The following is a 25,526-nucleotide window of genomic DNA, read 5'->3' as shown; positions in this document are numbered from 1 at the left end:
CCTCAACCCATGGCCCCCAGAGCAACCAGGAAGGTGGCCCCCGCATGATCCAGGGTGGGCTTTGACCCTCTTCCGGTCCCTCAAGATGTCCCGGCCGGGTCATTGCCCCTAGCATCCCTGACAATAGATAGATAGATAGATAGATAGATAGATAGATAGATAGATAGATAGATAGATAGATAGATAGATAGATAGATAGATAGATAGATAGATAGATACTTTATTAATCCCAAGGGGAAATTCACATACTCCAACAGCAGCATACTGATAAAAAAAACAACATTAAATTAAAGAGTGATAACAATGCAGGCATATCAGACAATAACTTTGTATAATGTTAACGTTTACCCCACCGGGTGGAATTGATGAGTCACATAGTGTGGAGGAGGAACGATCTCCTCAGTCTGTCAGGGGAGCAGGACGGTGACAGCAGTCTGTCACTGAAGCTGCTCCTCTGTCTGGAGATGATACTGTTCAGTGGATGCAGTGTATTCTTCATGACTGACAGGAGCCTGCTCTGTGCCCGTCGCTCTGCCACGGATGTCAAACTGTCCAGCTCTGTGCCTACTATAGAGCCTGCCATCCTCACCAGTTTGTCCAGGTGTGACGTGTCTCTCTTTTTTATGCTGCCTCCCCAGCACACCACCGCGTAGAAAAGGGCGCTCACCACAACCGTATGATAGAACATCTGCAGCATCTTATTGCAGATGTTGAAGGACGCCGGCCTTCAAAGAAAGTATAGACCTTTCTTTCGCAGAGCATCAGTGTTGGTAGTCCAGTCCAATTTATCATCCTGCTGCACTCCCAGGTATTTATAGGTCTGCACCCTCTGTACAGTCACCTCTGATGATCTAGGAGTCCATGAGGGGCCTGGGCCTCCTAAAATCCACCACCAGCTCCTTGGTTTTGCTGGTGTTCAGTTGTAGGTGGTTTGAGTCGCACCATTTAACAAAGTCCTTGATTAGGTTCCTATACTCCTCCTCCTGCCCACTCCTGATGCAGCCCACGATAGCAGTGTCGTCAGCGAACTTTTGCACGTGGCAGGACTCGGAGTTGTATTGAAAGTCCGATGTATATATGCTGAACAGGACCGGAGAAAGTACAGTCCCCTTGAACAGAGTAGGAGCAGGACATACCACTGACGAACCCACTGGATATCGTCCATATCTCACAACCATATGGCAAAACAGGAAGCACCAGGACTCTAAAGACTTGCACCTTTGTTCTTTTGCAGAGGCGTCAGGAGCGCCACACATCCCTTTCCAGCGACCTCATGACCCCCCCAATGCCCTCACAATCCGCCTATTGACTTCATAAGAAGAGTCACCAGAGTCATAAATGTCACTTGCGAGGTAAGTAAACCTCTTGATTCGGTCGACACTCTCTCTGCAGACAGACACACTGCTGATGGTCGTGCCCAAGAGGTCATTAAAGGCCCAGATCTCTGGTTTTTATCAGAACACTCGCAAGCCCAGACACTCAGACTCCACACTCAGTCTCTCGAGACCCCTGATCAGAGCCTCCATTGACTCTGTGAAGATCACAGCATCATCAGCACAGTCCAGATTAGTGAATCTCTCTTCACCAACAGATGCCCACAGCACATGTCAACATGCACCAACCATGTCAGGAAGAACTAAGGAAAGTTTTAAGAGCAAACGGAGACCCAACCCAGTGTTAGTATGGGGGTCCTAAGAATTCTCTCAGTATGTGTGTACTTTATGTACAGTGTGTGTCTGTATCATGTCATGCTCTACTGTATTTGTGACAGCGCAGCACCGAAAGTGTTGAAGTGAATTGAAGTGAATTGAACTTCTGATGCGATATGTTGTCAGTACCAGCTCTTCACTTTTCAAACATCCTAATAAAGCACTCTTCTGAAAATGACTGTACAGAGCAGATCAAAGAACAACAGTTAAATGAAGTGTTTATTCAGCTCTTTACAGGCGCGAGGATGTAGCGCTTCAGCTTAAAATGTCAGCATAAAACAAATGCTCTTTGTTAAATGCGTCTGAGATTTCCAGCCTTCACTGCAATTTTACCAACGCACTTGAGGGAATGAAAGGCGATCATTTCATTTTTCAAACAAAATTAAAAATAAATCTGTGATTTATGCGCCGAGGCAGGTTCTGCGGCATACCTCTGCTAATCCGCATCCCTCGAACTCGATGCTCTCCACGTCACGCCACACCACGGACAGGTGTACCTATGTCATCTGTTCCTCTTGAATAAAGTGATTGCTTCAGCCCGATATTCCATCACTGGCGGGTGACAGAGGGGCATGTCATATTTACTTACTCAGTGATAACAGGACATATATATCTGTAAAACGAGCTGCACACCAAGCAGGCTGCCTCCCAATAACAAAACACTCCAAGGTCACGCATGTCACAATAGTGGAGATATAATAGCTGTGCTACGTTGGCCTTTAAAAAAAAATATATGCTGGCATTGAGCAAACATGACAAGCCGAGCGAAGAGGGTCTTCAAGAAGTGCTTGCATCCAGTGGGAAACTCCCAGTGCGATCTCAGCACGAGACACCAATTAATCAAAGGGAAAACTTGCTGACATCAAGCCAATGCATCTGACAGCGTTGGTGAAGAAGCCGAGGATAAACTAGCCCCACGTGTATTACAGCAAAATATGAGGGCGGCTCAGAAAGTTCTGCAACGCCGTTTGAAATTACCAGCAAGTGTATCCATGGCAGTCAGTTTCCATATTGTCACGCTGAACTGAAGAAGCCATTTGGATGAGTGGTGAAATGTCTTCAAGAGCACACAGCAAGTCCATCTCATAAGAAGATAAGAAATTTGGCTTCCAATGGCAGCACACATTTCATTTAAATCCTTGATGGTCACTGTGATGATGCAGGTTCGCTCCACGCTCCCATCTTCCTTCTGGGAGCTCTTGAACCAGCTTTCCTCTACCTGCTTCCAGCCTTCTTCTCCTGCAACCTCTATTCGTCTTTTCCTTTTTATCTTCTTTTCCCCTTCCTAGCCACCTCACGCTTCTATTAATTGTGGGGACGTGGATCAGATGTGGCAATTAGCAGCTCCTGTGTACATAAGTGAGGGTCATCCGCATCATACATCACCCAGGAACTGCTCCCACCACATATACCATGCCCACTAGCTAAGCCGCGAGTGCAGCGATTATTTATTTTTAAAAAATTGCCTTTTTGACATAATCTGTGGACCCACTACACCACATTCCAACCCCCATAAGCCCCATTTGCACGGGAAGGTTGCATGCCACTGCCAACCTTGTGCAACTGGTTGCCCAGGTCCACAGCTTGGCCACACTACCACTGCACTAAAATAATAAATAATAAAAGCACTAAAACAAATTCCACACTAAACCCAACCCAAGTCCCCCTTGTAAAAACAGGACATTAAAAGAATAAGAACTTTAAAATGACAATAAAAACAATCAATAAATAAATGTCCATTAAAAAGCTCCACCCTTTAAGATATCCTCCTCCAGCTTGGGTCCATGGGTTCTTTTTAAAAGTCTGGCACCAATCCCACTTGCTGCTCTGTCTCCTGTTCTTCTGTCCCCACTGCCAGCTCATCCCACCGCTGCCACCAAATGTGACGATGCAGGTTCGCTACACACTCCCATCGTCCTTCTGGGAGCTCCTGAACCAGCTTTCCTCTACCTGCTTCCAGCCTTCTTCTCCTGCAACCTCCGTTCGTCTTTTCTATTTTTCCTCTTTTCCCCTTCCTAGCTGCCTTGTGCTTCTATTTATTGCAGAGATGTGGATCAGATGTGGCAATTAGCAGCTCCTGGCACCAATAACAAATGCATATGACTCCTCACTTGTGCACTTAAGTGAGGACCATCCGCATCACGCATCACCCAGGAACTGCTCCCGCCACATATACCACGAACCGTCGCTAAGCCGCGAGTGAGCCGATTATTTATTTAAAAAAAATGGCCTTTTTGACGTGAGCTTTAGACCCACTACACCACAGTCACATACAGAGTAGTCAATGGATCAGGAGTTACATATGTGGAGGTCTATGCTCTGCTAGTGAACAGCATCTGGTGATGCCACCTCTTCAGCTTAAATAAGACAAATCCTTGATCCTTGACCCTAATCTGTAGGGTCTCTATACAAAGTTTCCAATAACTTTCTAGCTTCTTTACTTGTTTATCTAATTTTTGGAAAACAAATGTTTCAGACATGAATTATGCAGTAATAATGAATTGTTCAATAACAGGATAATCTGTAGAAGCCCAGTAGGGTTTTACTTCATCTACTGTGAATACTGGCTGAACAGCACATTTCACAAACCCTTGGAAAACATGTAGTCTCACACTGAATTACTTTAACACCGTTAACTTCACAAAAGTGTAGCTTTTGTTTCATATCTTGGCCTAACAGGATCAACTTATGATGCAAAAAAGTTGTGGATGGGTGTAGTCAGCTCCAGGAGAAGCATTTCAGCTTGGTCTGGCTACCTCATCTCGTACTGTTATGTTGACTTTTGTAGCACCTTACCACTTACTTCTTTCCAGTCAGGGTGTTTCTTTGTCTTCTAAATGACATTTCGCAGCAGTAATGGCAAAAATGCTCATGAAACAGTGATGATCGATTCACCTCCAAGATTTTACATGTTTTTAAAACAACTGAAATCTGAATTGCTAATCCCTGTTCACACCGCAGCCTGGTGAGCATAACAATTAACACATCCATTGCTGAGGAATGTGAATTTCATCAAAGGATTACTGTTTACCAGCAAGGGATAGAAGAGATTCCATCAGGATTTTTAGAAGGGCAAGTTCAACCATAAGAACAGAAAGATGTTACCTACTGCGTATGCACTAATATAGTTTTGGTTTTACTGCATCACGTAGGAACTCTGAGAAACAGACATTTATATGTTTACTGACAATAACGTATTTAGTCACGTTTCTGTTTCACATAAGCTGTTAAATTCAACAGAATTAAAAGTGTTTTGCTCCTGATTTTCTTTTGTATTCAATGTCTGGTGCGTCACGTTGCAGTGTCCAACAGTAGTCAGCAAGCATTGACGGATTCCAGTTGCCCTGGTATCATTTCTCCATCGTAGCCATGTCCTGGTGAAACCTTTCACCATGTTCGTCACTGACAGCACCGAGATTTGCAGGGAAGAAGTCCAAGTGTGAGTGGAGGAAATGAATCTTGAGTGACATGTTGCACTTCATTGTCTTGTTTGCTTTGAGAAGTTTGTCTACCAGCTGAATGGAGTTTGGGGCTCTGTAATTACCCAGAAAATTGTCAACAACGTCTTTGAAGGCTTTCCAGGCAATTTTTTCCGTCCCAACCAACAGATCTTCAAACCGCTTGTCACTCATAACATGTCTGATTTGGGGGCCAACAAAAATGCCCTCTTTGATCTTGGCATCAGTTATTCTTGGGAACATCTGTCTTAAATAATGAAAACCTTCATCTTCCTTGTTCAGTACTTTCACGAAATTCTTCATGAGTCCCAATTTTATGTGAAGAGGAGGCAAAAATATCTTTGCCGGGTCGCCAAGTGATTCATGTGCCACATTTTTCTGTCCTGGAACTAACATTTTATGGAGTGGCCAGTTCTGTCGAGAATTGTGCGACTCTTTGGCACGGCTGTCCCATTCACAGATGAAACAACAGTACTTTGTATAGCAGAGCTGCAGTCCTAGGAAGAGAGCAACGACTTTAAGATTTCCACAGATATTCCAGTTGTACCTGCTATACTGGACGTGCTTCAGCAACAGTTCCATATTCTCATACGTTTCTTTCATGTGTGCTGCATAGCCAACAGGTACTGAAGGATAAACATTGCCATTGTATACTGTAGCAGAACAGCTTTCAAGTTAAAACATTGACCAATCAATGAAGAGATGCCACTCTTCCGGGTTGTGATCATAATCCAAGGCTGAGAAAAATCCTTCAATGTCACAACAGAAACAGAGACTATCGACTTGTGTAAAAAATTTGGTTATATCATGATGTCGGCCTCGAAACACAGAAATGTTTGTACCTGGTGACAGCAAACACCATTCCTGCAGTCTTGAACCCAGCAGCTCGGCTTTTACTTTTGATAGACCCAAATCTCTGACCAAATCGTTCAATTCGGACTGTGTTATCAGATGTGGATCACCTGATGAGCACGGTTCAAAATCCGGATCAGTGTCACTGTCTGTACCCTGCATTGCAGTTTCTTCATCTGGTTCGTCTAAGGTCCAGTCCTCTGGTGGTTTCAGAATTAGAAGACTGTCGTCATGTGGCACGGGTCTCATTGCTGAAGGCAGATTAGGATATTCAATTGACTTTTTGTTTTTGGCAGAGAAACCAGACACATTAGTCAAACACGTAACAGTCCGTCACATGGTCTTTCTGTTCTCGCCATATCATCGGAACAGCAAACGGCATCGTCTTTCGAGTGCCTCTGAGCCAGGCTCTCAGACTGACATGTCACACAGCAAATGTGAGGCACCCATTCCTTGTCTTGATTGCCAGTTTTGCAGCCGAAATCCAGATGATAAGCTTTCTTCACAAGAGCGGTCATCCAACGTCTCTGAGGTGCAAGTTTATATTCGCCACAGATATAACAGAATGTATCACGGCTGTTACGACATTGACGAGACATCGCCCAACACCAAAACGTCTATACCATCAAACTTACTTACTGTTATATTGCTACAAATACAGTACTATACTTTACTATACTGATACTATACATACAAACTGACTCTCTATATAAACCAAATGAACAGGATCGGAGTATGCAAGCCACCTTTATAGCAGGCTGAGACAGCGTCAAGCTCGTTCACACCTGACCAGGATGTCAACTTCCACAGAACAGCTTCCAACTTGGACATGCCCAGGCTGCACAAACCGTTGTTGATAAGTCACTTACGGGAGCGAAAATGTTTGGATACAAATATAAGAAAAAATCATGACAAAACTCTGAAACGGTACGTGATGGGTAAATTGTGATGTGATATTCGTGATCAGAAACACCCAACAGTGTTCAAGAAGCAAAACTTGTTGTGCAGTGTGTCGTATGTTTTAGGTTTGAAGGTCGGCCTCCAAGGTGCAAAATTCAAGTACATTCTGGGCAACATTCTTCATTTTCCTCTGTAAAGCAGTATGTAAAACGTTTCTCTGCAAAGGCATTGATTACATTTGATTAGATTAGATTAGATTGGATTGGATTGGATTATTAGATTATATTGGATTGGATTATTATTTTAGTTTAGTTTAGATTAGATTAGACAGGATTGGATTGGATTATTGGATTCTATTATATTTTATTATATCATTTTATATTATATTAGATTGGATTATTAGAGTAGATTAGACTAGATTGTATTGTATTATTATATTATATTATATTAGTTTATCTTACACTTGATTGGATTGGATTATTATATTATTAGATTAGACTAGACTAGACTGGATCAGATTATTATATTATATTATCCATCCATCCATTTTCTAACCCGCTGAATCCGAATACAGGGTCACGGGGGTCTGTTGGAGCCAATCCCAGCCAACACAGGGCACAAGGCAGGAACCAATCCAGGGCAGGGTGCCAACCCACCGCAGGACACACACAAACACACCCACACACCAAGCACACACTAGGGCCAATTTAGAATCACCAATCCACCTAACCTGCATGTCTTTGGATTGTGGGAGGAAACCGAGCCGGAGGAAACCCACGCAGACACGGGAGAACATGCAAACTCCACGCAGGGAGGACCGGAAGCGAACCTGGATCTCCTAACTGCGAGGCAGCAGCGCTACCACTGCGCCACCGTGCGCCCATATTATATTATATTATATTATATTATATTATATTATATTATATTATATTAGATTAGATTAGATTAGATTAGATTAGATTAGATTAGATTAGAATGGATTATTAAATTAGATTAGACTAGATTGGATTGGATTATTAAATGTAAACATGTAACATTAAAATCTCCACTTGCTGCAGGGACTTTGAACTGTTGGCCGTAAATTTGCGTCTCTATTACTTGCCCAGAGAGTTTGGACACGTATTTTTTCTTTTTTTTTAAACGTTTTTGTGAATTTCCCCTTGGGATGAATAAAGTATATATCTATCTATCTAGCTATTATATTATATTATATTATATTATATTATATTATATTATATTATATTATATTATATTATATTATATTATATTAAAAGGATACAGAATAGAGCAAATTATATTATATGTCTGGACTTTCAGAAAGTATTTGATAAGTTGCCACATGAGAGGTTGGACAGCAAACTAACAGAATTGGGAGTCCAGGGTGATGGGTGTAGAATTGGCTCAGACACAGGAAACAGAGGGCATATTCTACAGTTACACTCTTGAGTGGATTCTAGTTGGAGCTCCACAGTGAAAAACTGGACCATTGCTTGATTATGGGATGGACTGAATGAATGATTGATTGAAGTGAGCCACATGTAGATTCTGCACGTAATTCTGTATTCAAAAATCATGCATTGTGAGACGGAACAGCTCGCCGCTATGTGTCACAGCCTGCCCTAATAAGTGCAAATTGCTCTAATTTAGGTAATGGTGCTAAATTATTTCACTTTAGTCCCTATTTAAATCTTAAATGGATTTTTATGATATAAAAAAAAAAAACAGGCAGCCCACTCGCACATTTAGAAGAAAAATATCTGATAGCTAGATCTTCTATAAATCATCTTAATGTGCGATCTGCATGCATGCTCAGTGGTGAGAGCTGATGGTATCTTCTGAGCACAATGGCCTTCTAACACATAAAGCTGCTCATACTGGCTCGGTTCATTTGACATAACTTGAGGGAAGTCACAGAACAAAAGTGGTCTGCAAGTAAAAACTTGTGCAACAGGACCAGAAGGATGTGAGGCTTCTGAAGACAGGCAGTGATCGACATTTCAATTCTCTTTACTCATTTGATTCTTTCAGACTAAGTGAATTGATTCTTTTCATTTGTCTCATTTGGCTTTCATTTGGTCTGAATGAATCACATTACCAATATATAATCAAATAATTCACACATTATCCACCTTAATAAAAAGATACATGTCTGTGTGTCCAACCGGTTGCTATGTCTCTGGCATTCCAAAAGATGGCGTATCACCAACATTTTTACTAATGGAATGCATTGCATTTGTCATTCTAATAGATGGTGCATCACAAAACATTATTAGTGATAAAATGTATTTCATTTGTCATTCCAACAGATGCTGCTTCACAAACATTAACACTACTTTTATGAATCCCATACAAAATGGCATATAACAGAGATGTATGCATTGCATTTGTCATTCCAACAGAAGGCCCTGTGGTCCAGGAGGACGTGAGGAGGGCTTGTGCCTCCTCCAGACCGCGAGGGGGCGTCCGTCCTGGTTTTGTTGGGGACCACGGGTGGAGGGCTTGGAAGCCCAGCCCTGTAGGGGCCCGTGGTCACCGCCAGGCGGCGCCCCAGTGCCTGTTTATCCCGGGGAAGACGACCGGGGAGACACGGACGGCTTCCGAGTGCGCAGCCGGCACTTCCGCCACACAGGGGTGTGGCCACTGCTAAGTGCCGGGGAGCAGCTGGAACCCGTCCGGGTTCCCATAAAAGGGGCCGCCTCCCTCCAGTCGGTGGTGGACGTCGGGAGGCAGTGTTGGCGAAGCTTGAGGAAGGACTGGAGGCGGCCAGGAAGGCACAAGAAACTGTGGGCCCTGGACTTTGGGGGATTCAGTGCTAGCAGCACTGGGGTTGTGAGTGTGCACTGGACTTTTATATTGTAAATAGTGTAAATAAACAGTGTGTGGGTTGAAAAAATGTTGTCCGTCTGTCTGTGCCGGGGCCAGCATTCACAGCACATCATAAACATTAACGCTGTTTTAAAGAATCTCATACCAAATAGCATATAACATAGACATATGCATTGCATTTGTCATTCCAACAGAAGGCGCATCACAAACATTAACACTGCTTTTACAATTTTCATACCAAATGGCATATAACAGAGACGGATGCATTGCAATTATTATTGTAAAAGATGCTGAATCATAAACATTAACACTGCTTTCACGAATCTCATACCAAATGGCATATAACAGAGACATATACATATGTATGTGTCATTCCAACAGATGGTGCATCACAAAAAGTAATGGTGCTTTTATGAATACCATACCAAATGGCACATAACACTGCTTTTTCAAATCTCAGACCAAATGGCATATAACATTTATCATTCCAACAGATGGTGCACCAAAAACATTAACACTGCTTTTACGAGTCTCATAACAAATGGCATTTTACAGAGATATGCGAATTGCATGGTGCAGTTGAAATGTTAACACTGCGGTGTATGTTCACTGGTTAGATTTCAATCTGTCTTAGCACATTTATTGCACTGTATATATTAAATTCTATATTAACCATGCTGTTAATTCATCCTGCTTGAGTACACAAAGTATACCAACACAGTTAAAATGCATAATTAAAATAGGACAATACATGAGAGCAGAGGTTCCCCAACTCTGTGGCTGCAGGTTTTTGTTTCAACCAGATTCACAATCAGTGATAATAACTGATAATAGTTAAACTCATTTAATTAGCTTGTCTTTTTTTCTCTTCTCTTATTTTGCATTCAGAAAAGCACAGCAGTATGCTTTTTCCATTTATAAGACATTTAGAAATATTTTTATTTTAGCCATAGCTTTAAATGGTTATTTTTTTAATTTTTTTTATTTTTTTGTTATTTTGCCATTTTTCTGTGTAGTTTGCTCCCTTTGTTGAATCCTAATATTGTCAATTAAAAACAAACAGAGCAGACATCCAGGCAAACAGCACTGAATGATGAAAGGCTGCAACTAGGTCAGCATTAGACCCATAAATTAGTAAAAAATGAATTAAATAACAAGACCACCTGGAAAAGCAGAATGAAAATCAGGATAACAACAATGTTAAGAGGTGAAAGAAAATGACATTTTCCCCCATATAACTGCTTAGTACATCTTAATTAAAATTTCTTTTCTACTTTAGCCCCAAAACACAGAAACTAGGAAATTACAGCTCAGTTAGTTGGTCTAGGAATCCAATTAAAAACAGAAGGCAGTTGGAACGAAAACCTGCAGCCACAGGGGTTTCCCAGGACCGAGTTTAACAAGAGAGAGTCGTTCGTGAATGAGAATAGTAGGACTTAGCCGCAGGTAACAATTCAGTTCATGAATGGATGAAAATCATGCGCCTTGTTGTTGCGAAACGACTCAGTTAGCGAATCACCTGAATTAGAATCATGTGGCTTATTCTCAAGTAATTATGTGGTAGACAGTAGGACTTTAGGGACTTTCAAAACTCAACTTCATGTTATTTTGGAGGAATTAAGTGGATAGGACTGGTGAACTTTGGTGGGCTGAATGGCCTGTTCTTGTCCAGTTTGTTCTAATGTTCTAATGATTCAGTTCAAGAATTAAAGGAAAATCCTGTGCTTCTAACTTGGGTAATGATTCAATTTGTGAATCTATGAATGAGAATTACGTGCCTCATTCTCAGGTATTGACTCATTGTGCATATCATATGAATGAGAATGATGCGCCTCATCCTCAGGTAATGATTCAATTTGTGAATCTATGAATGACAATCATGTGTCTCATCCTCAGGTAATGATTCAATTTGTGAATCTATGAATGAGAATTATGTGCCTCATTCTCAGGTATTGACTCACTGTGCATATCATATGAAAGAGAATCATGCACCTCATCCCCAGGTAATGATTCAATTTGTGAATCTATGATTTAGAATCATGCACCTCATTCTCGGGTAATGATTCAGTCTGAGAATCAAATAAATGAGAATTGTGAGACTCATTTCGCTAGTAATGATTCAGTCTGAACTTGAATGTGAATGAAGATACTCTCTCAGTGTAGTGAATAATGCAGAAAAAAGTGTGAATTAAAGCAGTAAGAAAATGACTGTTAGAAATTAGAATCATATTTGTTTTATAAAGTTCACTTTTGTGAGACTAATTTGTTGAATGTACAAAAGGACATACACATATTAGTTTAACTTTATGTCAATATATACTCTTTAAATTTAGTCTAATAAAACTTTGAGATGCCTAGATAGCACCGTCCTATTACAAAATATAAAAACACCACACGGCGTACAGAGCGAGTTTTAATAATAAAGAGTGAGACGGGTATTTGTATTCAGTGCACTCATGGAGTTTAAGCGCCAGTTCCTGTGAGTGTTCATCTCTGCCACAGCAAACCCTTTCGCTTGTTTTCTGTTAAAATAGAAAATGACACACACAGGACTCTCAAAGCGGCTGAGTCCAGCTCAGGGTTGTGGAGGGCTGGAGGGAATCTTCACAACACTTGAAACAAATGAAATCAATCAATCAATCAATTGACAATACTAAGAACACTTCAGCTGAAAACAAGTGATCCCCATTCTCAAATGTGCATTTTAGGCCCACCTCATAATCAAAGAGGCTTTAAAGTGGATTGGCTGATTGTGAGATAAATGAAATGGCTGCACTTCACTTTGATAAATCAGACAGAGCGACAGAAAACAAAGCAAATTCTCCTTGCATGAATTGCTACTGATTAAAATGAACGCAATAAGCATTTTTACATTCTTTTTACTTGTAATTAATTAAGAAGTATCTGAAAAACTGCGTTCACTTTGACATTTCAGATCATTTGTGCTGAACAATAGATAAAAATTACAATTAATTATTATAATAGAATAAATTATATAAAAAAGTCATGTAATGGAAGGGCTCTGCAAGTCTGTATCCTGACAATGACATAGCTAAAGAGAATTTCAGACTCGGTGTGTTCTATGTATTTGTTTTCGAATGGAGATAGATTTTTGTTTACTCTGATATTTTGTGTTTGTTTAACTTTTCAGCCTGAAGGTGAAATCTGCATAATAACTTTTCTCCAATTCATTTTCTATTCAAAGTCATTGTTTTTTTTTTAATGAAAACGGTTACACGCTGTAATCCCAGAGGCTGCACAGGCCACTTCCAGCCATGTAGATCTGACATTCCTGACTCTGATGTTCTCTGTTCTGATTTTGTTATGTTCTGTTAAAACAACTACTTTAGATTGGCCACACAAAAAATAAAGATTGTCATTCAACAGACTGGATCCACCGGACCACCCAGTTCGGTCCTGCAATTTAAAATGACTCAACTGTAATACTGTCAAATTTATAGATAGATAGATAAGACAAGAGAGGTACTACTGTATATGATAGATAGATAGATAGATAGATAGATAGATAGACAGATAGATAGATAGATAGATAGATAGATAGATAGATAGATAGATAGATAGATAGATAGATAGATAGATAGATAGATAGATAGATTGTGTGGAACGAGCCCCGGACACTGACAGACGGACAACGTTTGGTCACCCAATACACACATTTTATTTTACTCTAATATTTACAGTTCAGTGCACAACCCAGTGCCTCTGCACCAATCCCCCAAAGTCCAGGCCTCTCTCTCCAGTGCCTTTCTTCAGGCCGTCTCCACTCCTCTCTCACAAGACTCCCGTCCACTTCCGTCCGACTTCAGTCATCGTATGGAGGGAGGCGGCCCTTTTTATACATGCCCGGATGGGCTCCAGGTGCTTCCCGACACTCCTCCGTCGACACTACCCTCTGTGTCCAGGTGTCCCCGGTCTTCTTCCCCCCAGAATTTCCGGGAGTGGCGAAGTGCTGAGGTCCAGGGCTCTCCAGGCACCAGGGCACCCTCTGGTGGTGACCACGGGCCCCTACAGGATTGAGCTTCTAAGCCCTGTACCCGTGGTCCCCAACGCAACCAGGGCGGTTACCCCCTCGTGGTCTGGAGGAGGCATAAGCCCTCCTCCGGTCCTCTTGGGCATCCTGGCTGGATACCACCCCAGCCGCATGCCACAATAGATAGATAGATAGATAGATAGATAGATAGATAGATAGATAGATAGATATGAAAGGCACTATATTATAGATAGATAGATAGATAGATAGATAGATAGATAGATAGATAGATAGATAGATATGAAAGGCACTATATTATAGATAGATAGATAGATAGATAGATAGATAGATAGATAGATAGATAGATAGATAGATAGATGTTTTGAAAATTTTAAATAGACCTTTATAAACAACTAGCCAACCCGCGGCGTAGCATATGCCGCATGATTATTTATTGATGGGTGAACACTTCCTGAAAGACACAGTTGTCCGAATGGGGTGGGTTTGGGGATACGATTGTGAGTGAATGAAAAGATGGAACTCTAGAGAGAGCAACATACAATTGTCTGTGACTGAAAACTGGTTTTGGCAGATACAGGCATATCTTTTTGAAAGTTTGGCCCTGTGCCTTATTAATTGTCATTGCAAAGGCCAATCTAACAGGAAATTGTCTGCGTGTAAAAGTAAAAGTCAAATTTGAATCTGATGGGGTCAGGGAAATCCTGGGAATAAGGACAGTTTGTGAGGTAGCAGCTGCGATAGTTTTACACTCCAGTACATTGCTGGTGAATGCTGGTAACAGTCAGGCGGGGTTTGTTAGGCGGGCAAGCCAACAAAAACACTATGCTCTTAGTATGGTATAATCAGGTTTTTGTAGACAAAGGTTTTCCCTGTTCCTGCAGGACCATCTAAGAAGACGCATGTTTGTCGCGGATGGGAATCGCTGTATGCAGTGTGTAAAACAGTTTGCGAGGGTGGACGCGGGAGGAGGCAGGCGGGGCTCTGTCGTGCGTATCCCATGACGCGGGAGGAGGGTTAGAGTGGTCGGTGGGGGCTCTGTTGTGCATACCCTATGGTCGAACAACTTGGTCAATAGTATATATAGAAAAGCAGCCAGAACCGAAAAGAACAATGAAAAGTCAATGTGGCTCAGAGGTGCAAGTGGACTGTAGCACAGACGAAAGCGACTGAGGCTGTGTTTGGTGAGTTGTTGCGTTCGGGCACATGAGCAGGCAGTGCACATGTCTCGAGAGCGACGGTGGACGCGGGAGGAGGGTTACAGTTGGCAGGCGTGGCCCTGTCGTGCATATCCCATGGTCTTACAGTTGGCGGGCGGGGCTCTGTGAGTTGGCGGGGGTGGCCCTGTCGTGCATATCCCATGGTCTTACAGTTGGCGGGCGGGGCTCTGTGAGTTGGTGGGCGTGGCCCTGTCATGCGTATCCCATGATCTTACAGCTGGCGGGCGGGGCTCTGTGAGTTGGTGGGCGTGGCCCTATTGTGCGTATCCCATGGTATCCTGTGGTCTTACAGCTGGCAGGCGGAGCTCTGTTAGAGTTGGCGGGCATGGCTCTCTGTCTTGCGTGCGTCTTGCGTGCCCTTAGTGAATCATATATATATAGATTATAACATAATTGCAGTCAAATTAACAGCCAAAATTTAACAACATTTAAAACCACTCATACTTTAGTACTAGACATTCATTTTCTGAGGAACATCAAACATCATTTACAGCCCAGATTTCTCTAAATATATCTAATTGATTAATTAGTTTAAAATATGAAAATTCAATCTTCAGTCTCCTTTGTAGGAGGACCTTAAACATTAATAGAGCATCAGTAGATCTTTATCTCTATTTCTTCTTTTTTTTTTGGCCTGGCCTAACAAAAAATTGCAAAGTAAACATTCCCTTTTACGAATTCCTGACACAGACATTCCAAAAATATAAATGAGTTCATGAAATACAATTCCCAAATCCATCAACAATAAAGCAAGGAAATGCAGCAGTGGTTGTAATCTGGTACAATATAGAAGTACAGTAAGTGATAAATTGTTTCTTTCTGAAGGCAAGATGGACACTGATCTGTTGCGCTGGCCAGTGGCTTTTAAGAATGAATTGATGGCTACTACTCCATGTAGAATCCTCCACTGCAGGTCCCCAACTCTTTTTTTCAATGGGTGGTTTATATAAAGTCCTCCATGCTGGAGATGTCGTGTCATGCAGACTCAGAGTGTTCCTCGAGAGGATATCAGTCATCTCCTTCAAATGCATAAATGGGACACTTTAAAACACCAGTCATACAATTCTTTTTTGATAAATCTTGGAACAAAATTTCATTTATGAGATTAATTTTTAAAATTGAGGTTTTAGGACTGATAAAATCTTTAATATTCGGTTTGATTGTAATGTCACATTCAGGAGGTTCTGCCTCTTTTATGAGATCTCCAGAGAAAAATCCTCACACAGGGGACCTGCACCCAATTGCACTAAAGAGATTTTTAGGTTGTTAATAATCAACCCCCCGAAACAGACAAAATTGCTGAATTGGCACATTTCCTGTTCAAATACAGGAGAGAAACATGAGGGGTGGCAGCGCCGAGCCTCTCCTCACCTCGGACTGCGCTCTCCCTCACACACTGATGGGGTTGATACTTGTGATTGGCGTGTGCCTGTTGCTGTCTCTCTGTATGTCACCAACGTTTGAGGACACGTTTATTATACAGTAGGGTGGAACGGTGGTGCAGTGGTAGCGCTGCTGCCTCGCAGTTAGGAGACCTGGGTTCACTTCCCTGCGTGGAGTTTGCATGTTCTCCCCCTGTCCGCATGGGTTTCCTCCGGGTACTTCAGTTTCCAGTTAGGTGCATTGGCGATTCTAAATTGTGCTTGGTGTGTGGGTATGTGTGTGCCCTGCCCAGGGTTTGTTCCTGCCTTGCACCCTGTGCTGGCTGGGATTGGCTCCAGCAGACCCCCGTGACCCTGTAGTTAGGATATAGCGGGTTGGACAATGACTGACTTTCTAATATTTTTAATGAATGTGTGTGACATATTCAGTCTAGCTGATCGGACATAAAACCACAGCGAGAAGGCACAAGGTGAGTGAGGCAGGCAGTACCGTGCCGCCCTGAAGGGGGCACATGGGAGTCCAAAAGGTGCTCGTTGCTGCTGTTCTTCTACGAAGAGGCGCCGACGAGTTAGCGAGATCAGGAAGTGAAGTGCACTGCAGCGCTCCGTTTATTTTGAGTTTTTGTTCCAATTGACTGCCAAAATGGAAGACTAAGATTTTAACGGAAAATAAGAAGGACTTTTACAAGAAAAAGATGGAGATTTTCGTGGAGAAGGATTGGCGCATGGACTTCATTTGCAAATAAAGATAAGACCATAAACGGTTTTCAATTTTATAAAAAATGTAATCAAACTAAGAAAAAAACAATCCAATATTTAAAAACTACATTTTGACCTTAAATAAAATATTCTTTTGTTCTTCTCGAAAATTGAATAAAGCATCAAAATTAAAAGCTTTTAAAAACAAATATTTCAATTAAGGTCAAAATTGAAATCTGTTTTTTTTTTTTTGTCCACCACTCTATATTTTCATTTGTATTGAATGAGTTTGAATTGTGGAATTGCAACGGGAAATTTAGAACACATGGAGGGTGAGGAGCAAAGGCATTCTCTCTCTCCGCTCTCTCTCGCCGCTGTAAATGTAACGTTCTTTCTTAGCCACATATACGCCTTACCTGTGTGAGTGTAAAGAATGCTGATGAGATACGAAACACAACCAGTAGTCAGTGTGCATGCTGGCTGCCAGGTGAGCAGTGAATAAGCGACTCTTAGGGTTCACATATTTGTAAATCTGCCATGAACCTCACCGCACGTCACTATTAACTCTGTCCTCATTGCTTGTTGCTGTCATTTTCTCTTTTCCTCTGGATTATCGGTAGTTTTTTTTTCATTCTTTTTTTTCTTCAAACTAGTCTTGTTATTATTCAGTTATTTACTTTGTCGGGGACAGTACACCAGTTCATCCTTTTGTTTTTGTTATTCCTTTATTTGTGCTTGTCTGAAACTTAACTGTTGGAGTGTTCCCGTTACTCTCTTTGTAATTTCAGCTTCCTATTTTTGTTTCTTATTTGTCTTTCCCGATTTTGTTTCATTTCACTCGAATGTATTTAAGATTTGCTGTCAATTGTGTAAGGGCTGGCGTTTTGGGTTTCCTAACATCCATTAACATGTACTTTTGAATTTGTTCCTTATGGATGTTTTTTTTTCAGGGAATCATATTCAACTATTCACAAAAACTTTCTCAGATTTTCAAGTTCTTAGGTCATCATGGGGTCAAAGAAATAATAATAACAATCATAATAATAATAATCATATTTATATTTATAGAGTGCTTTTCTCACTCCTCAAAGCATGTCAAGTGAGAGGGGAGCCACTTCACCCATCACTGTTGTGCAGCAGCCACCTGGATAATGTGATGGCAGCCATTTTTGCACCAGAATCAGAGTGACAGAGACAGCCAATCAAAGACTGGGGATCATTAGCGGGCCAGAATGGCCCCGCCTCTTGAGGAACCACCCACAAGGAACACGGAATAGAGGCAAATGTAAAGGGACGGTACATAATTAGCCAATAATAAACAAAATCTAATGAAATAACATAAAGATATGAAACATAATAACCGACAACTAACACAAATAACAACATAAGTTACGAGCGTTACACATGTAGCATGTAGTCACATTGAATTAATTATGAAGTAGTGTGGTGGACAGCAGGACTTTTGGGACCTGCAAGTCATGACTTCATAATATTTTGGCCATTCTATGTGAGTAGGATGGATGAGCTTGCTGGGATGAATGGCCTCTTCTCACCTTAGTTGTTCTAATGTTCCAAATGGACAATTAAATGAAAGATCCCACACCTACAGGTAAAGGAAATGACAGAGCTGACATCCCTAAGCACACCTAATCAGGCCTGTGTGGATAATGTTATAATTGCATCAAAAGTACGAATCCAGCAGAAGAACGAAAAATCCTGGCAACAGAGACAGCCAAGCCTTCCAATAATTCTTATTTTTACCCTTGTCTGTTTTTGATGATTGCACTGAAATATATAATCATCTAATTTACAGTAATTATAGTGTAGGAAAATGACATGCAATATGTCAAGATGAATAACATTAAGAACTTTAAATCTAGTGAATGTGTGGTGCTGAGCAAACTGATAAGCATTCTCTATAAAGCAGAAGGATGGCTAAGGATAGATAGATAGATAGATGATAGATAGATAGATAGATAGATAGATAGATAGATAGATAGATAGATAGATAGATAGATAGATAGATAGATAGATAGATAGATAGATAGTGTAACACATGAGCACATAGGAAGCAGCTGAAAGACCCAACAAGTAGCACAAAATCGCATGTCAGGGGACAACAGCAGTGTGCTAACCTTTCTTTCTTTGTTACTTGAGGAAAGACAAAAATCCACCGCCATGAGTTCACGCCGAAAAAAGTAAACAAAGACCCCAGCCACTTCCGGGTTCTTTCCTTCCCTCTGGTGCCCATCTGATGACGTCACCACTACTCATCCACCACAGTGGTTCCTTCCAAGCATCATGTATCAATTTCCATCCCCACCTCATAAATACTCCGGCTGTTATTTCGTTGGCTGTCCAGTGTTGTATTGACAAACTTGACCATGTTCAGTGAAACGAAGAACTTTACAGTATATGGGGACGGATTCCCCAAAGCTTTATGACCTTTATTGTCTGTTTATTTTATGATAGATAGATAGATAGATAGATAGATAGATAGATAGATAGATAGATAGATAGATAGATAGATAGATAGATAGATAGATAGGACGATGGGTTATGCTGGCTACTGGCCGTAGACAAATTAAACAGAACACATGGCACCTTTCATCATCTGTGCTAGAATAAGCCAATGGCTGGAGGTGCTCCAAGAGAAAGTCTCCTGGCCAGCCTCACTGACATCAGCATCACCTTTTTTCATTGTCATTTGTTCTAAATGAAGGGGTCTGAATGTTTTCTGAATTTACAGTATGGGGTGAGATTGTGGGATGGGAGCTTTCTGTGTGGATTTCTGTATGTTTTTCCCTGAAATTTCCAGTACTTCACATAATTTAAAGGCAGGGACCAGTCAGCCCTTGTCTCTCAGATGGGCATGATGGGACAGTCCCCCATAACTTAATGGGCATGGTGGGTAAGATGGGGGAGTTCCCCATAACCAGTGTGCATTGTTAATTACTTCACATACTCCAAAGTCATGGAGTAGTCAGCCCTAGTCTCTCAGTTGCATTTATTTCACTGTGTAACCTTGATGGGCACAATGGGACAGTTCTCCATAACTTTATGGGCATGATGGGGCAGTCCCCCATATTTTGATAATCATGATGGGGCATGATGAGGCAGTTCTCCATAACTTGATGGGTATGATGAGACACTTTCCCAAAACATGAATGGCATGATGGGTAAGATGGGGCAGTTCCCCAAACCTTGATGAGCACAGTGGGTAAGATAGGGCAGTTCTCCAAAACTTGATGTGCATGGTGTGTAAGATGGGGCATGATGGGCATGCTGGGGCAGTTCTCCATAACCAATGTGCATTGTTAATGACCTCACATACTCCAAAGTCATGGAGCCCTAATTTCTCAGTTGCACTGATTTGGCTAACTGTATAACCTTGATGGGTATGATGGGGCAGTTCCCTATTACTTGATGGGCATGGAGGATAAGATGGGATAGTTGTCCATAACTTGATGGACATGATAGGGCAGTTCCTCAAAATGTGATGGGCATGGTGGGTAAGATGGGACAGTTGTCCGTAACCTGATAGGCATGATGGGGGAGTTCTCCAAAACTTGATGGGCATGGTGTGTAAGATGGGCATGCTGGGGCCGTCTCCCATAACCAGTGTGCATTGTTAATGACTTCACATACTCCACAAAGTCATGGAGTAGTCAGCCCTAATCTCTCAGTTGCACTGATTTGGCTAACTGTGTAACCTTGATGGGGATGATGGGGCAGTTCCTCACCAGTGTCTAACTATTATGTGACATGTACTGCTCTCTGGCCGATCTCCCCACTGCCTTCTCAGATGCCACATATGGATGGCTAAATGAAATGATGTACAAAAATGACAGATGGGAATTGATCAGGAAGTCTGAGTGATCGAGTTTGTGCATTCTGTGGTGCTTCAGCTGAAGTCTTAAGCAGGATTAGCTTGTTATGCTGAGGGAACCGGAAAGTAGGCTCTTTCCCTCGTCATTTACAATTTAATATACACTTCAGTTATCATGACTACCACTTGCTATCTATGAATGGAAATGAAATCTGACCTCATAAATGTTACCAGTATCAAAGTTGATCTGAATAAGAACATTTAAAGCATTAAGTGCTACATTCTAAATGTCAAGTATTCACAGATGAGCTCTACAGCTTAAGAGTGCAGTGATTTCAAATCTCCTGCTCAGCTTTCTGGGTGCAAACAAATATTAGCAGTTAGTCATGAAGTGCAGCTTAAGACAGAACACTGGTGTGCATTATCAATTAAACATTATTATTATTATTAATATTATAAAACAGACTGTAATGAGGTGCATACAGTGTCCTCCATAATGTTTGGGACAAAGACACATTGTTTTCTTGATTTAGCCCTCTGCTCCACAGTTTAAAGTTACAAATCAAGCAATTCAGACATTGTGATTAAAGTGCACATTGGAGACTTTCATACAAGGGGATTTGCAGACATTTCAGTCACATGACACTTGTGGCACTTTTCCACTGCATAGTACGGCACGACACGGTTCAGTTCAGCTCACTTTTGGGGGGTTTTCCACTGGGAACAGTACCTGGTACCTGGTCCTTTTTTTAGTACCACCTCAGCCGAGGTTCCAAGCGCGCCGAACCGTTACCAAAACGTGACGTGTAAACTCTGCTGGTCACTGATTGGCCGGAGAAAATCGTCATTACTGCGTCACTGGCTATTCTTTTCTTTAAAGGTACACACACGGAAGTTTGTGTCCCGTCCCTCCATCGCTGGACGCAGTTTGTTGCATAAGTGGATGAATGTTTCTTCAGACATTCGAAAGTTCTCCAGCCACTGAGTGTTTGTAAAACCGGGAACAATCACATCCCACCACTCTGAGGCACGGTTAAATGTCCAAACAGATGGTCTGTTGCGGTGACTTTTTTGCAAAATGTGGAAGATCTGTAATATACAGAATCAGCATTTTAATGTTACACTGGCAGTTAAGTTCATTTTATGCTTTGCAACAGTGATAAAAGTTAGCTAGCGATGTGCTTTTTTTAGATGCTTACCCTTGCGCGTCGTCGAACTAAAGTGTTGTCGTTGTCTGCGTGTTGTTGTAAAAGTTCCACGGTGTCACGGCAGTAGAGGCGGAGCAACTATAACGACACGCGAATAATCCCGCCCACTCTAAAGCGGTACTAAACTGCAGTCAAAACGCAAACCGAGCCGAACTGAGCCGAACCAAGGTGAGCTGTACTGAACCGTGCTGTGCCGTACTATGCAGTGGAAAAGCGCCTTTGTTCTCCATGGTCCCCCCATTTCAGGGCGCACAGCAATGGCAGGTCTATTAAAGCCGTTGTCATATTTAGTCCTTTGTCACATATCTTAGCATGCAATGACTGCTTCAAGTCTGCAATTCACAGACATCACCAGGTGCTGAGGGTCTTCTCTGGTGATGCTCTGCCAAGACATCTTCAGCTCCTGCTTGTTTCGGAGGGCTTGTCCCCTTAAGTTTTCTCTTCAGCATTTGGAAAGCCTGCTCAGCTGGATTGAAATCAGGTGACTGGCTTGGCCATTCAAGAATTGTCCATTTTGTAGATTTGAAACCTTCCCATGTTGCCTCTGCAGTGTGTTTGTTTCATTATCTAACTGTGGGATGAAGCATCGGCAAATAAATTTGGATGCATTAACTGGAATTTGAGCAGATTGGATGTTTCTCTACACCTCAGAATTCAATGTGTGGCTGCCGTCAGCAGCTCCATCATCAATGAGGAGAAGTGTGCAGGACCTGTAACAACCATACATGCCCAAGCCAGAACACCCCCAGCACCACCATATTTATCAGATGACGTGGTCTTCTTTGGATCTCAGACAGTTCCTTTTCATCTCCACACTTTGCTCTTGTTATCACTATGATGGTTCATCTTTGTCTTTTCTGTTCACAAAACTTTTTCCCAGAATTCTGCAGGCTCTTTGAAGTCCTTTTTCACAAACTGTAATCTGGCCGTCCTGTTTTTATGGCTAACTAGTGGTTTGCAGTGTGTCCTCTGTGTTTCTGTTCATGAAGTCCTCTGCTGATAGTCGTCTCTGACACACACACATCGGCCCCCTGAAGACCGTTTCTGATCTGTCACACAGGCGTTTGGGGCTTTTTCTTGAGCATTGTGAGGATTCTTTTGTCATCAGTAGTTGGGGCTCTTCTTTGGCCTAGCAGTCCCTTTGTGATTGCTGAGCCCACCTGTGAGTTCTTTCTTCTTCGTGATATTCCAGACAGTTGATTTTGGTCACCCTAAAGTGTTACTGATGTTTTTACTGGTTTTATTCTTGTTCTTCAGACTCCTAATGGCTTCTTTGACTTTCATTGGCACAGCTCTTGTCCTGTTGAACAATGGCAACTACAGACTCCAAAGGGTAGAAGTGAGCCGAGGTATCCTATGAAGCAATGAAACCCACCTGAGAAATCACAAACACCTGTGACGCCAAACATGATGGTGCCCTGAAATGGGGAGTACCATGCAGAAAGAGTGTTGTGTACAAAACCCCTTAAATGAAAGTCTGCAATGTGCACTTTAATCACAAGTCTGAATTGTTTGATTTGTAATTTTTTTTTTTATTTTACTAGTGGTTCGCTTCCCAGGTCCTCCCTGCATGGAGTTTGCATGTTCTCCCCGTGTCTGCGTGGGTTTCCACCCACAGACGAGAGACATGCAGGTTAGGTGAATTGGCGATCCTAAATTATCCCTAGTGTGTGCTTGGTGTGTGTGTGTGTGTGCCCTGCGGCGGGCTGGCACCCTGCCCAGGGTTTGTTTCCTGCCTTGCGCCCCATGTTGGCTGGGATTGACTCCAGCAGCCTCCCATGACCCTGTAGTTAGGATATAGCGGGTTGGATAATGGATGGATGGATTTTACTAGGGGACTCTGCCCCCTGCTCGCTTCGCTTGCCAACCCCCTGGCAGGCGCTACGTGCTAGCCACTTTGCAGTTGTGTCTCTCGTGTATGGGGAAGCGGATGTACAATTTAAAGTGATTGCTATTTTCAGCGAGACATTAACCATAGTAAAAAACAGTAAAACGTTCTGGGGCAGACCCTATAAGGAAGGGAGGAAGGAGGAAGGAGCCTCACTTTGATCTGAGTCAGAATGAAGGACGGAGCTCCTCAAAAAGACAAGACCCCCTCAACTGAGCGGTACTGTTGAATTAAGAGACGTCTAAAGCCTGTATTTAAGTTCTGTCATGCCATTGTGCCTTTGTTTTTTTTTTATTTTGTTTAAAGAATCAAATGGGACCGCCCATTACTTAATGTAATAGTTAAGTATGTCTTGTGTTATTTTTTGTAAGTGCCACATGGGTTGGATGGGCATCCCGACCAGAAGAGGTGATGGTTCCTTACCCAGAAGGGAGTATCCTAGCAGGCAGACAAGCACCCTGGCCAGGAGAGAGAAAGTTGCCAGGCTCAGAAGTGATGGCCAGAGTGGATTTACGGACAGCACATTGGAAGAAGAAGAAGATGCAGCTGGGGACTCTTTATTCCCCCAGGACGCTATACCCAGGAGGGACCCCAGCAGGGCTGTTCTGCCAGACTACATCTCCCAGCATACTCCACTGGTTTTACTGATGTCCCTAATAGTCCCATGATAGCTTCTTTGACTTTCACTGGCGCAGCTCTTGTCCTCATATTGAACAATGGCTGGCACCCTGCCCAGGGTTTGGTTCCTGCCTTGCGCCCCATGTTGGCTGGGATTGACTCCAGCAGACTCCCATGACCCTGTAGTTAGGATATAGCGGGTTGGATAATGGATGGATGGATTTTACTTGGGGACTCTGCCCCCTGCTCGCTTCGCTTGCCAACCCCTGGCAGGCGCTACGTGCTAGCCACTTTGCAGTTGTGTCTCTCGTGTATGGCGAAGCGGATGTACAATTTAAACTGGTTGTTATTTTCCGCGAGACATTAACCATAGTAAAAACAGTAAAACGTAATAAATTGAAAGAAAATTATGTTTCATGTTGCGTTAGAGGTATTCATTGTGCTATATGTTTTTGTTCTGTTTGGCTTTGAAATAAACACACAAATACTTTTTAAACTTACACTTTTACTGTAAAACTTCAGTAAAAACAATATTCGAAATTATATTTTCGTCAATATTGCTTTGAATGTTGATTCCGTGTTTGGACTTACATTGTGACAATGCAAAGTATAACTGCCCGTGATTGAATTTCGTTTCTTTCTCTCTTTCTCTCTCGACTTTCTTGAATGTTTGTCCATGTGATTTGTTAATTGTCATAGTAAAAGCTATTCTAATAGGAAACTGTTAACGTTTTAATACAAATGGCATATCAAGATCTCCTTTGATGTCTAATGATATCCCCTGAAGATGTTCTATATTACCTTTCCTGTCGCCTGTTAAAACTTTACACATCAGAATTGTTCGACCAATTTTCAATACAACTAATCTTGTCCTATTGCATAGCCCATCACTCAGACATAAATTACGCAGTAACATTACGATACATCC

The 25,526-nt window shown here is 42.0% G+C and overlaps 1 protein-coding gene across 1 annotated transcript in view; it reads right to left on the bottom strand.

Annotated features, from left to right (window-relative positions):
* Positions 1-25,526, bottom strand: part of march1 (membrane-associated ring finger (C3HC4) 1) — a 493,069-nt gene that overhangs the window by 348,489 nt on the left and 119,054 nt on the right. The window lies entirely within an intron of this gene.

The sequence above is a fragment of the Polypterus senegalus genome, chromosome 7 (assembly GCF_016835505.1).
Source record: "Polypterus senegalus isolate Bchr_013 chromosome 7, ASM1683550v1, whole genome shotgun sequence".
Classification (NCBI taxonomy): Eukaryota; Metazoa; Chordata; class Cladistia; order Polypteriformes; family Polypteridae; genus Polypterus; species Polypterus senegalus.
Note: the sequence above shows the minus strand (reverse complement) of the source record. Positions and strands in the feature narration are given on the sequence as shown.